Source organism: Mirounga angustirostris, unplaced genomic scaffold (genome assembly GCF_029215605.1).
Source record: "Mirounga angustirostris isolate CCGP_5_RB_7025 unplaced genomic scaffold, mMirAng1.0.hap1 SCAF_13, whole genome shotgun sequence".
Classification (NCBI taxonomy): domain Eukaryota; kingdom Metazoa; phylum Chordata; class Mammalia; order Carnivora; family Phocidae; genus Mirounga; species Mirounga angustirostris.
Window position 1 is genome coordinate 102,401,047 of NW_026991721.1, and position 15,869 is coordinate 102,416,915.

At 40.7% G+C, this 15,869-nt stretch overlaps 1 protein-coding gene and 1 pseudogene across 1 annotated transcript in view; both read left to right on the plus strand.

Annotated features, from left to right (window-relative positions):
* Positions 1-5,008: 5,008 nt before the first annotated feature.
* On the plus strand, positions 5,009-5,512 carry LOC123857834 (mitochondrial import inner membrane translocase subunit Tim17-A-like; annotated as a pseudogene).
* LOC135361460 (uncharacterized) overlaps positions 5,447-15,869 on the plus strand; it is a 69,246-nt gene continuing 58,823 nt past the window's right edge. Inside the window, exon 1 of the mRNA XM_064577484.1 lies at positions 5,447-5,573. The gene's annotated coding sequence lies outside the window, so the exon portion shown is untranslated. The remainder of the gene's footprint in view (positions 5,574-15,869) is intronic.

The window sequence follows — 15,869 nt, forward strand, 5'->3', positions numbered from 1 at the left end:
GCCAGACAGCGTGGACAGGAAGCCTCTATCACAAAAAGCACTGAGCCAAGGGAACGTAAGGTCTGAGGGACAAAGAGGGTTCTCTGGCTGAGAACAGAGCAAAATAGCACCACAGAGTCTCTGAAAATTAAATGGTCCATGGGCCCACAACCCCTGAATATAGGTCAGGACCTGTGGGGTAATAACAAAAGACCCAACATTTGTATCATTGGAGTTCAAAAAAGAGAGGGTAAAGCTGAAATAGTATTCAGAGAAATGGTGGCTGAAAATGGCCCAAATTTGATGAAAGACACAAATCTGTATATTCAAGAAGCTGAGTAAAACCCAAACTAGATAAAAGTAAAAAATACACCTTAATTAAATGTTTAGAAACCAAAGACAAAGAGAAAGATCTTGAAAGCAGACAAAACTGACACCTTCCTATAAGGGAACACCAATTTTCAGATTTATCATTTGAAAGCACAATGACCAGAAGAAAGTGACACATTCTACAAGTGCTGAAGGAACTGTCAACCCAGAATTCCATATCCAGTGAAACTATCCTTCATGAATTAAGGGGAAATGAGGACATTCTCAGATGAAGGGAAACTTTTAAGAATTTGTCACTAACAGGTATACCCTTAGAGGTTAGCTAACGGAAGTTCTTTACACAAAAAGATGCTAAAAGACGGAAATTTGGAGCATCAGGAAGGAAGAAAAGACACCAGAAAGAAATAAGAATACTTAATGATACACTATTCTCATGAGCTTTGTAAGTCATATTTAATGCCTGAAACTAAAATTATAGCATCATTTGATACTCAAGACAATGATATTTAAAAGTGGGAAAAATAAAAGGACTTATATGGAAATGATGTTCTCATACTCAGTTGAAGTGGTAGGATGTTGACACTAATGAAATGGGATACTATATATGTGTATATTGTAATACTAGAACAACTACAAAAACTATATATTTGGAAGGCATATCTCTCTCAAACGCCATAAATAAATCATGATGGAATTCTAAAAAGTATTTAACCCACAGGAAGGCAAATAAAAAGGAACAAGAACCAGAGTGGGGGGAAAAAAAAAAAAACTAAAAACAAATAATAGAATGGCATACTTTAGGTCTAACATATCAAAAATTACTTTAATTACAAATGATCTACATATACCAGTCAAAAGACAAAGATTGACAGAGTGGATTAAAAAATAAAAAAACTACCTAACTGTATCCTATGTACAAGAAACTTACTTCAAATTCAATGTCATAGGTGGGTTGAAAGTAAAGAATAAAAAAGATATACCATGTAAATTGATCAAAAGAAAGCAAGGGTGTCTATATCAAAATTGGGTAAGGTAGACTTCAGAGCAAAGAAAATTACCAGAGACAGAAAGGGACATTATATAACAATAAAAGGCTCAATCCACCAAGAAGACATCACAAGCCTAAAATGTGTATGCACAAACAACAAAGCTTCAAAATATGTAAAGCAAAAGCTGATTTAACTAAAAGCAGAAATAAATAAAAACTGTTGAAGACTTCAGTGCTCCTCTCTCAGCAATGATAAAGAACTCATCAGTGCCATGAACCAAAAGGTTATAACTGGTATTTATAAAACACTTCACCCAACAGCAGCAAAATACACGTTCCCTGCATTTGCCCATGGAACATAAATCAAAATAAAACCATAAAACCAACATCAACATTTTAAAAGAATTAAAAAATTATACAGAGTATATTTTCTGAGCACAGTGTAATCAAACTAGAAATCAATAAAAGAAAGATAACAGGAAGATCTTCAAACACTTGGAAACCTAAAAACACACTTCTAAATAATCTGTTGGTAAAAAGGACAGTTCAAGGGAAATTTTTCTAAATCCTAGAACTAAATGATAATGCCTATCAAAAATATGTGAGATACTGGGGTACCTGGGTGGGTCAGTCGTTAAGCGTCTGCCTTCTGCTCAGGTCATGATCCCAGGGTCCTAGGATCAAGCCCCACATCGGGCTCCCTGCTCAGCGGGAAGCCTGCTTCTCCCTCTCCCACTCCCCCTGCTTGTGTTCCCTCTCTCGCTGTGTCTCTCTCTGTCAAATAAATAAATAAAGTCTTTAAAAAAAAAAAAAATACGTGGGATACTGCTAAAGTAGTGTTGAGAAAAATTTCTAAGACTGAATGCTTACATCATAAAAGGAAAGATCTTAATAAGCTAACTTCCTACTTCAAGAAACTAGGAAAAAAAAGAGTAAAAGAAACCCAAGACAAGCGGAAGGAAGTGAGAAGGATTAGAATAGAGATCTGTAAAATTGAATATAGGAAACAATAGAGAAAATCAATACAAAAAGTTGATTGGAAAAATTAGTAAAATCGATAAACCTCTATTGAGACTGATGGCAAAAAAATTTTTTTAAAAGAATATAAATCACCAGTATTAGAACTAAAACAGGATATCATCATTGATCCTGTAGTCATAAGAGGATAATAAAAGATTACCCCAAGTAATTTTTACATTCATAAATTTGACAACTTAAAAGAAATGGAAAAGTTCCTCAAAAACCACAAATTACCAAACTTCAGCCAAGACCAAATAATATGAACATTCTTAAAATCATTAAATAAATTGAATTCACAATTTTAAATTATGAAAATAATAATAAATAAATACATATACAAGCTCCTAAAGAAAAAACTCTAGGCCTAGATGGTTTCACTGGAGAATTCTAACAAACATTTAAAGAAAAATTAACACCAATTTACATCATGTCTTTAAGAAAATAGAAGGGAACACTTTCAATTCATTTATGAGGCCAGTATTACCCTGATAAGGAAACCAAACAAAGCCAGTACAAAAACAGAAAATTACCGACCCATGTCACTCATGAACTTAGATGCCAAAAACAAAAAACTTAGCAAACCAAATCCAACAGTGTATAAAAAGAATTAAACAATATAATCAAGTAGAATTATTTTCCAGGTATGTGACGTAGTTTAACATTTGAAAACAAATCTGTATCTATATCAACAAGCTAAAGATGGAAAATCACAATATATCAATTGACACAAAAACATTTGACAAAATTTAACACCCATTTGTGTATTTTAAAATTCAGCAAATTAGAAGAAAATTATCTCAACATCTACAAAAGGTCTACGGCTAACATCATACTAAATGATGAAAGATTGCTTGCTTTTTCCTAAGATTGGGAACAAAGCAAAGATGTCTGTTCTTACTCTTCTTATTCATCATACTACTATAAGGCATAGCCACTGGGATAGGGCAAGAAAAATTTTTAAAAATACCCAGATTGAAAACGAAGAAATAAAACTATTTGCAGATGATGTGATTGTCCACATAGAAAATCCCAAGGAATCTACCAAAAAAAAAAAAAAAAAAAAAACCCTCCTCGGACTAATAACTGAATTTAGCAGGGTCACAGGATATAAGATCAACACACAAAAATATTTTTACTTGTATATGCTATAAATATGCAGAAAATAGGGGTGCCTGGGTGGCTCAGTCAGTTAAGTGTCTGCCTTCTGCTCAGGTCATGATCCCAGGGTCCTGGGATGGAGCCCCACGTCAGGCTCCCTGCTCAGCAGGGAGCCTGCTTCTCCCTCTCCCTTGCTTGTGCTTTCTCTCTCTCTGATAAATAAATATAATCTTAAAAAAAAAATAAATATGCAGAAAATAAAGTTAAAAGTAATATTATTTATAATCACTCCAAATTAAATAGATAAAAATCTAAGGAAACATGCATTGGATATGCATTCTGCAAATTATAAAATGTTGGTGAAATTCTGCTGAAAGAAATCAAATAATACCTAAATAAATGGAGAGATGCAGTGTTCATGGTTGGAAAACTCAACGTGGTAAAATGTCATCTCTTTCCAAATTGATACAGAGGTTTAATGCAGTCCCAACCAAAATCCCAGAAAGGACTTTTGTAGACATAGACTTCTTCTAAAATATATGAAAAGGCAGAGGTCATAGAAGAGCTAAAATATTTTCAACAGAAGAATAAAGTGAGAGGGATCACTCTGTCCAATATTAAGACTTACTCTGTAACTACAGCAATCAAGACAGTGTGGTATTGGTGGAAAGATGGACAAATAGACCAGTGGAACAGAGTAGACCTGCACAAATATAGTCAACTGATTTTCAACAAAGGTGCAAAAGGAATTCAGTAGAGATAGGGTAGCCTTTTCTACAAAAAGTGTTGGAACATTTGGACATCTAAAGGTAAAACTAGAACCTCAACCTCAACCTCAAACCTAAGCTTCACATCTTATACAAAATGGATCATGGACTTAAATGTAAACTTTAAAATGTAAAACCTTTAGTTAAAAAACAAAAAAACAAAACAGGTGAGGATCTTTAGGATCCAGGGATAGGTACTTAGATTTGACATTAAAATCATGATCTATAAAAGGAAAAAATTGGACCTCATAAAAATAAATTGAACTTCACCAGAATTAAAAACTTGTGCTCTGAAAGAACATGTGAAGAGTATGTGAAGCTATAGCCTGGGAGGAAATATTTGCAAGCCGTATATTTGACAAAGGACTAGTATCTAGAATATATAAACTCTCAAAACTCAACAGTAAAAAATTTTTTTTAAAGTCTGGTCTGACATGTAAGGAGTTTGAAAGTTTTCTTCACAACAGGAAAAAAGCTGAACAAACAAAATCAACAGTTTTTCTCAGATCCATCAAAGAATGGAGATTATAGGGAAAACTGCTGCCCCTAAATTTAGAGAGATAGGCAGGTGGATACAGAGAAGGGCAGCTTACCAGAGCAGAAGCCCAGAAACAGAAACCCTTGCTGGAACCAGTCCTGAATCAGAAAACTTACATTGTAATTGACATATTGCTGGAGGCTCAGTGTAGACAAGTTTGAGAGTTAAAAGCTCCGGGGTGCCCAGTCTTAGAAGACCACCACATTTTTGTGAGTTTTACTAACAGGAGCCCTACCAGGTTCTCATGGTAAAGATCAGAAAAAGATCTCTCGCACAGGTGGAGTTAAGATGGAGGAGTATGCCCGGCAGCCTTGCCCTTGGCGAATTGTAGATGATTGTGGTGGGGCCTTTAGGATGGGTTCCATAGGCGGTGGGACCTCTCAAGCAATCAAAGGTTTTTGCAATTCTCCAGTGGGAGTAAACCACAGACTATGAGGGAGTTTGGCAGCTATTAAAACCAGGGCTCTGCAATTGGGAGATAGCTTTACAGTTTGGGGAGGTTTGTTTTCCACTGTTGACTGCAGTCTGGTTCAAATCAGAGGGAAAGAAGATCCCTGGCACTCCATCACAAGTGGTGCCATTAACAGGAGCCATACTGGCAGCAAGAAATGGACCAGTGGCCATGGTTGGGTCAGCCACGATGGGTGGCATTTTCCTAGCTTCGACTGAAGGAGCTGGTTTCTTGTTGACAAGATTGGCCTCTGCACAATTTCCTTGTGTCCTCAGTTTGCAGGAGACCCTTCAGCCCAGTTACCATCCTCCCTTTTGGGAGACTATCAACAATACCAATAGGACTTCTTTCCCAGGATTACTTTAAGAGAATGAGCGGTAGTTCAAGAAGGAAATTGAGAAGGTAAGTTACAGTCTGTTTTTAAAACCATAGGTGGGACAGCTATGGCCAAATAGGCTCTGAAGAGGCACTCAGCTCTTTTTGCCATTTAAAGGAACATGGCGGGAAGAGACAGATGTTAAAAGATAATACATTTATTTATTCACACTTGGGTTGCATTTGTATTAAAAATAAATGTCTATTATCTTTATAAGAAAATATAATAAATGCTTAGAAGACAAAGGACCAGAGGGCAAACAACAATGAAATGTAACCATCATTTCCTTGGGAACTTCTCTGCTTGGTTTTATGTGTTCTATCAGTCAAACAATAAAAAATTCCTGGAATGTGCTCTTTCTAGAAAGGAAAGGGAAGGGAAGGGAGAAAGAGAGAGAGAAAAAAAAAGAGAAAAAGGAAAGAAAAATTTCATGTTTCTAGCAAGGAGAAGAGAAAAACAGCCATTTTAAAATATGCCTGGAGCATTCTGTTCTTTTTAACAAGGCCCATCCTCAAGGAAAACTATTTTACCAGGGCCTAACCAACAAATGGGAATGGTTGTACTCAAATCCAGCCTACTCTAGCCTTCTATGCTGGGATGGGGGTGGAAGGGGGATACCCAACTCCAGTCCCCCCAGCCTTCTTGTCTCACCTGAGGGAGAGGGGAGAAAAAAGCAAAAACCTAGTCATTGGAAATGTTTTGTTTTGTTTTGTTTTGTTTTCAAAAAGCTAGGAGTCAGGAGCATAGAAACACTCAGCCTCAGTGTCCTGATGTGTTCACGAAAGATATTTGCTCTACTTAAAGGACAGGAAACAATTGCTAACTCATCCAACAAATACATATTAATCACTCACTATGTGCCAGGTGCTGTCCTAGCTGGGTACAACAGTGAGCAAGCCGTGCGCAAGGGAAAAAACTCTGGCCCTCATGACGTTTACATTCTAGTGTGGAAGGCAAACAATAAATTGTCAAGACAAATAAGGAAATATTTATTGTATTATATGATGGTAAGTGCTGAGGAGAAAAATAAAGCAGGGAAGAGAGATGTAAGAGGCAGGTGAAATTTTTGATCAGCTGTCCAGTGAAGGCCCCCGAGAAGGCACGGTTAGGTAACAAGTTGAAGGGAGTGAGGCGAGGCAGGTGCTGAGCTTTGTGGATATCTAAGGCTAGAGCATGACTGGCAATGTGGTGAGTGAGAACACTCAAAAAGTTCAAAGCATTGTATGTGTGTGCATGTGGGAGAGAAATAATCTGACGTCTTAGGGATTTTGTGGTCTTTTTTCCTTCTGTTTTCTCTAGCTTTTGTCCAAAGATTATTACCTAGAATCAGAGCCATTTGAAGTGACCTAAGAAATCAGCAGGCCAACCTCAAATGATCCCCAGAGAGGCCACATCTGGCCCAGGTTCCAGAGCTAGGAAGTGGCAGGGCATTCCTCGGTGCTCTCTCCGTGGTCCATGTTCATCCCTGCATTTGCCTGCCTGGGAAGCTGGTCATTTGAGGCTCACTGAGAACCCACAACTGGGTTAAGCCAAGTCCAGGTTGTGACCCAGAGACTAGCTTCTCTAAGACATTTCTCAAATGCCAAACATTTTCCTAGCTGAGGATCTGTTTCTGTTCAGCTCTGGTTTCTAATTCTCTTAGTTGCAAGCACGGCCCAGTATCCTTCAGCTTTTTGCCCTCTGCAACACTTTCCATTCAGGGACAACCGTGGATGCCATGCTTACACTCAAGAGTTGTGGCAGTGGACAAAACAGCACTTGGTCCTCTAAGAGCCAGAGTACAAAAACAGCACCCAGGTCTTGTTCAGGTTGGTTATGTTTGACTTGGTCTGGGTCTGAGGGATTCTCTCACATATGGCTCTCCCTTCCCTCCACATGGTATCAGATGCAGGCTGTGGATCATGCATGATGTCAGAGTGGCTGATTCCAGTCAGAACAGCCCTTGGTGCCATGTGTCACCAATGTAAACAACTGGTTGGTATGGTGTCATGTAGACAAAACAACTCTTGGATGGGTTGGGTTTTCACTTTTCACTCAGCTCAAGTTGGCATGAGTCTAGGGTGGTGCCTGCCAAGTATGTGGGTAGGTTGGGGCCCTGCACGAGTTGCTGTGTGTGGTGTTGGCAGCAGACCCATTTTCCCACTGCCTTTTAGTGGTCTGAAGCGCTTGGTGTAGAGGGTGGGGGCAACAGAAAGGAGTTAATTTTGGGAAGCCGATAAGTAGGATAGGGACTGAGTATGTCAGTCACCTGAAAACATCTCAGATGTTTCTCAAGTTTACCTTCTTGTCCAGAGCGGAATTTGCCAGGACTTTGACATTCACCCCAGCCTGTGCCTGTGTGTGACTGACCAGGCTACAGCAAAGTCTTTCTGGAATCTGAGGTTAAGAAAGATGAAAGGCCAGTGCCGCCTGTCTGTCTGCAATGGGCATATTGCATAATAATAGCTCTCTCTGATCTTTCTTTTGCATGTTCTTGGTTTCTCCACTTCTTCCTTTCAGCTTTGTAATATGACACCCAGCTGCTTCTTATCTTTGCTGCCTCCCCTCACCTCCCAACTCTCCTCTCTCGGATCCACACAGGGAACACAGACCACTCCTGCTTTGAAGCCTTAAGGACCCTGTCACTTCCCTTAACACCCTCTGTTTTCTGGACTTGTTGTTTAGTGATGCTGTAGCCACGTGAAGACTGTAAACCAACCCCTCAACCTTTATAAGGTGTCTTTCTCAGACAGGCTACCTGCCCTAATAGACCCTGGAGGCCCCATCTCAAGGTAGGGACAGGACCTAGAATTAAATATTTCGTCTGGAGTTTTTTGGCTCCTCTGTAAACTCAAGAGGTCTGAAAAGCAAGACTGTTGACTTCCTTAGGTAGCTTTTATACTTTGTAAGCTTCCTGTGGAGGAGGACAACAAAGAGCTTTGTACTATCAGGCCAAGCCCAGAAGAGGTGGCATTTTCATTTGTGGGCCAGCTTCTGCGGTTACCACAGCCTGGTGGGCCCCTCAGGTTTGGCCAGTGATGTGACATCACATCACATCACATCACATCACAGGCACATGTGATAAGCTGTGACATGAATGACCCATCTTGACATTTGCAGGTCTAAGGAGTCCAAAGCCACAAGCTGTAGGTGTTTTCCAAGTGCCCCAGACTTGGAAGACGGATCATTTCCATCACCAATTGACAATTTACTTTATAAAAAGAGTTCCTGCCTGTTTCCTTTGCTCCTTCCAAGAAGGAAGACTGTGCTTTGAAGCAAGAAAAAATTGCCCTCCACATACCTTTTCTCAAAGGCTCTGTCTGCAGTGAACAGGAACTCCCTGTCAGGGCCCCCCACCTGCTTGGGCCCCTCCAAGGTGGGAATGGAGATCACTACAACATTTTCAGCGTTAAGAAAGGCCAATTATAAAACTGCACAGGCTAATGGCAAGAGAAGCAGCATCCTTTACTTTTACTTGTAACTCATGAACCTAGTACATTAACTTGTGGGAAAACAAGATCTGTCTCCTGACACACTACTTAAAATCATGTAAGTGAGAGGTTATTTTGGTGGAAAAGCAAGGAGCCATAATAAAAGGAACCTTTAGAGAGAAAAGGCAGGATGTCCTTGGCAGCTTGCGGCCGTCCCATGACACAGAGCGCCGGGACCTGCACACAGTCCCAGGGGACTAGCACACTTCGGGCACTTTTCACTGGAAATACAAATAACAAGAGATGGATTTAAGTTTTCCAATGTTTCCTTTCTGCCTGCCCCCCCAAGAAAGATGTAAGGATGCTTAGTAATGAGGATTGAGGGGAGAGTAGGATAGATGAGTAACAAGTAGGAGAACGGCCTGGAATAGGGCGGCACATAGTAATAGTGGTAGTTACTCTCATACTCCGGACTGCTCGTTGAACTGCTGTGAATTTCAGAGTTTATTTGAATCCCATTATCCAAAGCCCCTTAAGATGTCAGCGAAGCAAGCGTGATTGCCCGTTTTACAGATGAATGAATTGGTTACTCGGTTAGTAAATGGCGGAGCCAGAGCTTGAATCTAGACCTCCTGACTACTCACTAACCTTAAGTCTTTTCAAAATACCAAGCTGCAGGGCTGTTGTGCACTTAAAAGATAAAGGTTCTACCACTCCCACCCCACTCCCAATTATCCCAGATTCTTTTGGGGCTCTTAGACCTACTGGCTGAAAACAACCTCTCACGGGAAAATTAGATTGCCCAGCACCAATGATAAAAGAAAAAAATTGATAACATCAAAATTAAACATTTGTCCTAAAAAGACATCAGTAAGAAAATAAATGGAGAGTCCACAGACTGAGGGAAAAAAATACATACATAGCCCTTATCTGAAAAATCCAGGATATATAAAGAAACCCTACAAATCAAGAGTAAAAAGACAATGCATTTATTAAATGGGCAAAAGACCTGAAAACATACTTCACCAAAGGAGATACACAAATGGCCAATAAGCATGTGAAAAACTGCTCAGCATCATCAGTCACAAAAATGCAAATTAAAACCACAACGACATAGCATTGCATACCCACTAGAAGAGCTACAAATTTTTTAAAGTGACATCACTAAAGGCTGCGGAGCACCTGGAACTCTCCTACATTGCTGGGGGCATGTACAAAATGGTATAACAACTTTGGAAAACTGCCAGTGTCTTACAAGGTTACACACACATTCACTCCAGATACTTACCTAATAGTAAGAGCAACAAAGATTTGTCCATACAAAGAGTTATACATGAATATTCACTACAGCTTTTATTCCTAATAGCCCAAACCAGTAAACAACCCAAGTGTTCGGTGATAGAAGAATGGATAAATAAGTTGTGGCATATTCATGAAGTGGAATACTACTCATCACTAAAGGGGAGTAAATGACAGACTCATATAGCAACACGGTAGAATCTCAAGCACTTGGTGTTGAGTTAAAGAAAACCCAAAGGAGTACATACTGTATGAGGCCACTTTGTGGAACAGAAAATACAAATTTATAGTGATAGAAGTTAGAGAGTGGTTAGGAGGGTGGTAGAATTGATTCGAGAAGGATGTAAGGGAAATTTGGAGGGTAATGGAAATGTTCTCTTATTTTGAGTAGTGCTTACAAAGGTTGTCTAGGACTGTCAAAACTCTTCTAACTGAACTCTTAAGATCTATGTATTTTGTTGTATGTTAATCATATCTCAGTAATTTTTTTTAAAAAGGCTCATGCTGGGTTAGCCACAAGGATTATGGCCTTACTCCTCGGAGGCCAATTTCTTCCCCTCTGACTGAAACCTGAGATCTGAGCTAATGAACTCCCCCAGCAGCCTGGGCCTCAGGGGTGAAGGCAATGAAGAGTTTCAGCAAAACAACTCTAACCAAAAGGCCTCTCTGTATAGCGGTGCTGAAAAAGCTGCTTTTCTCTGTCCTTCACCCCAGGGATTTACTGACCTCTTATTTATTATCTTCATCTGTTAAAACTCAGAGGGTGAATACCAGAGGTTCTTGCCAGTCATTTCTCGCTGTTGTCCAAAAAGGAATAAAGTACAACTCTCTGCAGAGTGCAGCTGGTTTAACAGGACCAGGGTCACCCATCATACTGGGCAGGGAGATTCTTCATTGTTGGCATAGAAGTAAGCTCCAATGACAGACTCACTCCTAATTTTAGGATTCACTGGATCTCACACAGAGATAGACTTTAAAACCTTAGGAAGGGATGATAAGAAAGGGGCCTCGGCGCAAACCCATATGTTTCTAGACCAAGGATGCATGCTTTCTCCACAAAGGGTTAGTTGAATCATATTTAAACAGCCCCTGTGGGGCAGGAGTTCCCCAGCCAGGGAGACCAGGGGGCTTAGAAACCAGTCATATGAGGGACAGTCACAAGGATCATGTGCCTACTGATGAATCAACCACTAAACTCTATCTCTAAAACTAATAATACACGGTATGTTAATTAATTGAATTTAAATAAATACATAAAAACAAGAATCATGTGCCTTTACCCTGGAGAGAGTATGGGAAGATGCCACAGCCATTCAAATGCTTGAAGATCTGTGTAAAGAAGGAAGAAACAGGCCTTATGTATCCAAATGGCAAAACTTCAACCAATGTATAGCAGTCACAAGAAGCTGGATTTTGATGCAACATAAAAAGGACCTTTGTAACAACCAGAGCTGCTTAGCATTCCCTTCACATATCCATTCATTCAACCTGTAATTTTTGAGGACCTACTGTGTTGTGACATACCAGACTGGCCCTGAAAGATGTTCACTGCAGAACCAAGGACAAGATGTGACTCTAGATAGTGCAGATACAGGGCAGCAAGAGAGAAGCACAGGTGAGAGAGTTACATCAAGAGAGGGAGGGATTAGGGGCGCCTGGGTGGCTCAGTCGTTAAGCGTCTGCCTTGGGCTTAGGTCATGATCCCAGGGTCCTGGGATCGAGCCCCTCATCGAGCCCTGCATCGGGCTCCCTGCTCAGCAGGAAGCCTGCTTCTCCCTCTCCCACTCCCCCTGCTTGTGTTCCCTCTCTCACTGTCTCTATCTGTCAAATAAATAAAATCTTTATAAAATATATATAAAAGGAGGGAGGGATTATTTCCAAGCTCAGCTGAGCCCTCCATGAGGCTTAGCAGTCATTTTGCTCCTCCTCATTTATTCTTTCATCCATTTAATAAATATTCATTGAGCTCTACTATGTCTCAGGCACTGTTCCAAATGCTGGGAATGTAGAGTGTAGGCAAACTGATACTGCATGGCAGTTGGTGACTGGTACTGCAGAGAAATAGGGTTGCTCTGGATCTTTATGTCTCCCTTCAAGCAATCAGTCCCTCTTCTCTTATTGTTGACTATAGTGATCTCCCACCTCACTAGGAAAATTGCCTCAGCCTCCCTCCCCCACACATCCCAACTACCATCACCTATTTCCATTCTTACCCCGTTATTTTCTGACTCAGAGAGAAGAAAAATTCTTCCTCCAAGACTGAGCTCTCCACTTATGTTCTTCCCCTGCTGCAGAGACCTTGCTCCATCATCTCTGCCAGTCCCCATGCTCCCTACATTTTCTCTCCTCATTTACTGGCCTATTTGAAATTCACAGATTTGTTCATTCCTTGTAGTCTTAAAGCAACATTCCTTAGCTACCCCCAAGAAGGCAAATAAGTTTTAGTCAAGAGCTAGTTGGATTGATAGGTGGTAGTACCTTCCTGAGCACAGTGGCAAAGACGAGTTCCCAAGATCATGTGTGGACTCACAGGAAAGATAGATCTGACGGGTTATAATGTTACTCCCTACATTCACAGAAAGCACCTTGCATCTTGGGTTTCTTGATGAGTACCTGCAGATTCTGTCTCACCCCGACTCTCTCTCAAACTTTGTTGACAAACTTCTTAAAAGCTCACGTTAAATTTCTTGCCTCCACTGCTTCACCTCTCCTTTGTTATCTCACCTGCCCTACCATGCTTCTGTCTGCAGATCTGCTCCTGCAGAGAACACACAGTGACCACACATGTGCCAAAATAATACCTTTCCCCCTTGTGTTGGTATCTTGGTAGCATTAACCACTGGTGTTCCCCAAGGTTATGTCCTCGGCCCTCTGCTCTCCTTCCTGCCCCTTGTGCTCTAATAGCTTCTTCTTCAGTCTGCTGCACAGAATGCTCTCCGGAGCCACCGCACATTTCCACCTGGGTCTTGCTGAGCATCACACACTCTTGGTGTCCAAAATAGGACTCATTATCCTCTCTCCAAATGCTTCTTCCTCTTGAATATCATTTCACAGCTTATAGTTTGCTGATCTTGCAAACACTCAAGCCAGAATAGTTGACCTCTTCCTCTCCTTTACCGTATAGTTCAAATCCACCACAAACCCCTTTCTGTCAATCCCACCTCAGAAAAGTCTCTTGAGTTCATTATCTCCTCTCCATCCTCACTGCCACTTCCTTGGTTCCAGCACTCATCTCTCTCCTGTTATTGAAATGACCTCCTATTTGTCTCCTTTTCTTTATTCTAACCCCCATATCAGCCCAATTCTTGTCTTCCACCACTAGAATTACTGTCTTAAGAGACAAACCTCAGCATGCTATTCCCTTAGTTAAAAATGTCTGGAAATTATCCAAATGTCTTTTAAATGGTGTGTGGTTAAAAAAATGTATCATGGAATACTACCCAGCAATGAAAAGAAACAGACTCTTGATATATGACACAATTTGGATGAATCTGAGGAAAATAATGCTGACTGAAAAAAGAAAGCCATTCTCAAAGTCTATGTTCTGTTTGATTCCCTTTATGTAACAATCACAAAATAACATAGATGAAGTATAGATTGGTGGTTGCCAAGTATTAGGGCTGGGGGACATGGGTATGGTTATAACGCAGTGATGCAGGGGAGTCTTGTGGTGATGGCATAATTGAGTATCTCAATTATGATGGTAGTTACTCAAGGCTACGCATGTGATAAAATTGTGTAGAGCTACACACATGCACACACACAAATTAGTGCATATAAACTGGTGAAACCTGAATAAGCTCTATGGGATTGTGGGAATGTCGGTTCCTTGGTTTTGTACTGTGGATGGTTAAGATATTAACATTGAGGGAAGCCAGGGAAAAGGGTGCATGGGACCTCCCTGGACCTTCCTTTACAACCTCATGGGAATCTATGATTGTTTCAAAATTAAAAAGTTAAAAAGTAAATAGATAAATTCTTTTTTTTTAAGTAAAGAACACAAAAAACTTCAATGCTCCCCATTTTTCATAGAACAAAATAGAAACTCCTTTGTTCAACATTCAAGGTTCTTAACAATGAGTCTCATTTCCCATTGCTCCTCCTTTTAGAACCTTCATTCATTCCTTCAGTAACCATGGGGAGCCCATGATGGGCTGGGACACTGAAAATACAATGGTCATTGGAAAGATAAGGTCTCTGCCCTCAGAAACTTAGTCTTTGGGGAAAACAGCCAGTTAGGCAAGCAGTCCCACTGATGAGGGCAAGTGCTGTAACTGGGAAGTACAGAAGGCTGTCTCAGTCACTCCCCTCATCATTCCTTTTCATGCGTGCTGTTCCCTTTGCCCAAAATGCCCTTCCCTGTCCTGGTGAAACTCCACTGTCTGCTTCTATGAAATCTTCTCATTCATTCACTCATTCATTCATTCAGCAAATATTTACAGGTGCCATCCCTACACCAGGCCTTTTTCCATGCCTTGGGGCTGTGCTGTGGACAACACAGCTGATATTAGTGGGAGACACACATGATAAACAGCCAAACAGGAAAAATGGCAGCGATAAGCTATAAGAGCATTTGGGAAGGCGACGTAAGCTAGGATGGGTCAGGGAAATATCTTGCCAACCAGATGATACAATGGGTACCTAAAATGCTAAGAGTGAGCAGGGAGGGATAGTGCAGATAAAGGAAAGGGGAAAGTTGGTGCAAAGTCTTAAGAAGGAGAACACTTTGCCTTGTTTAAGGAACCGAAGGTTAGTGTGGTACAGCAAAGGGGGAGAGGCAGATAGCAGAGGGAAGGCCTGAAAGGTGGGAAGGTGGCCACTTTAAAGGGCATTATAAGTTAGAGTGAGGAGTTTGGATTTTATTCCAAGTACAACATCAAGGCTCTGGAGGGTTCTAAGTAGGGGAAAGGCATATCTGATGGACTTTTGAAATGATGTTTCTAACAGTTGTGTGGAGAAGGAAATCTAAGGTAAGGGCAGTTTAGCCAAGAGAAGAATTAGAGAGACAAGTTAGGAGGCAAGAGAGGATGGGACTCCTTGGCAGCCCTGCAGGTGCTTGATCACATTGCTGTTGTCTCATTTGTTACGTGGTTTAAGGTCTGTTCTGTGCCTGCCTTCCTGACTAGATGGCTGCTGATGGAAGAGACGGACCATCTGTTTTGTTTTGTTTTTTTTTTTCTCTCTCATGCCTACCTAGCTCAGTAGTTTCTTAAATAAAATTGAGCTGAATAGTTATGTCCAGCCCAGGAGGAAGGAAAGTGAGTCCAGGAGGACTCTAGAAAAACAAATGACATGAAGTAGGCCATGAAGGATGGGTAAAATTTGAACAGGTGGCACTGGGAGGAAATAACCTTTCCTGGATGAAGTGGGCAGCGTGATGAAAGGAACAAAGATGGGAAAACAGTGTGGATGGAGGAGAGACAGGACACAGTGATGGAGCAATCAGCCTGGGAGAAATGCTGGTGGATGAAAACAAGATAAAACTAATTGGAACAATTAGAAAGATGGGTTGAAGTAAAAGTATGGTGGTTCTCTGAAGGTTGAACCAAGGAACTGGTCTTAAATTTTGAGAACAAAGGGGAAGCTACTTAATGCTATAAACAGAGGAATGGT